Genomic DNA, 713 nt, shown 5'->3' with positions numbered 1-713 from the left:
AAAAGGGGGGGGGCCTCCAATTATGAAATTTCCACAGAAACATTTATTTTCTCACAGCAATCGTAAGTGTAAACACAGCTAGCGCACTCCCCGCACGCGAATACCGCGTCAGCCGGGGCGGCGTGACGCCACCGTCTCGGACACTCGCCGCACCCACGCCGTTTACCTAAATATCCTTGGTAAATTCGAACACTCTTTTTGTCATTGAATTTATTGTCGAACTCACCCCCGCAGGGGTGAGTGGGCCGATCCCGGAGGTAGTGCAATACCGGGCCAACCCGTGGCGGAGGTGAAGCAAGCTTCAAGCACTCCGCCGCATTGCAAAAATATGTTTAATATCTTGGATCCAAATAGGATCCGTATCAGATATTAAGCTGATAAGAACAGATACTACACAAAGAGAAGTTTATTGAACTTCAAACTGAAACGACAGGTACATTGACATGCGTTTTACAAAATAAACAAACGGGAGAACATTGAATATATACAAGTGTATGCTTACACAAGCAAATACGAAATAGCGCGTTATCTATATACATATTTACAGCCATAAAGTTTAACTAATCAAGAAAAAGGACAAACACAATCCAGCTACTATATTTTACAAAGAATATGCAGGGTTTGGGGTGTCGCGTTGTATGTACAAATATACAGTCTTATTTGCATGCACAGAAATAAGAAATGAAATGGAAGAGCACGCAGCATATGCTCCT

General features: G+C 43.1%; 1 non-coding gene across 1 annotated transcript; it reads right to left on the bottom strand.

The window, feature by feature from the left end:
- Nucleotides 1-235: 235 nt before the first annotated feature.
- LOC142766180 (U2 spliceosomal RNA) lies at nucleotides 236-426 on the bottom strand. Its single transcript, XR_012884425.1, has one exon. It is a non-coding gene; the product is annotated as a U2 spliceosomal RNA (small nuclear RNA).
- Between the last annotated feature and the right edge of the window lie 287 nt (nucleotides 427-713).

The sequence above is a fragment of the Rhipicephalus microplus genome, chromosome 6, assembly GCF_043290135.1.
Source record: "Rhipicephalus microplus isolate Deutch F79 chromosome 6, USDA_Rmic, whole genome shotgun sequence".
NCBI lineage: Eukaryota > Metazoa > Arthropoda > Arachnida > Ixodida > Ixodidae > Rhipicephalus > Rhipicephalus microplus.
Note: the sequence above shows the minus strand (reverse complement) of the source record. Positions and strands in the feature narration are given on the sequence as shown.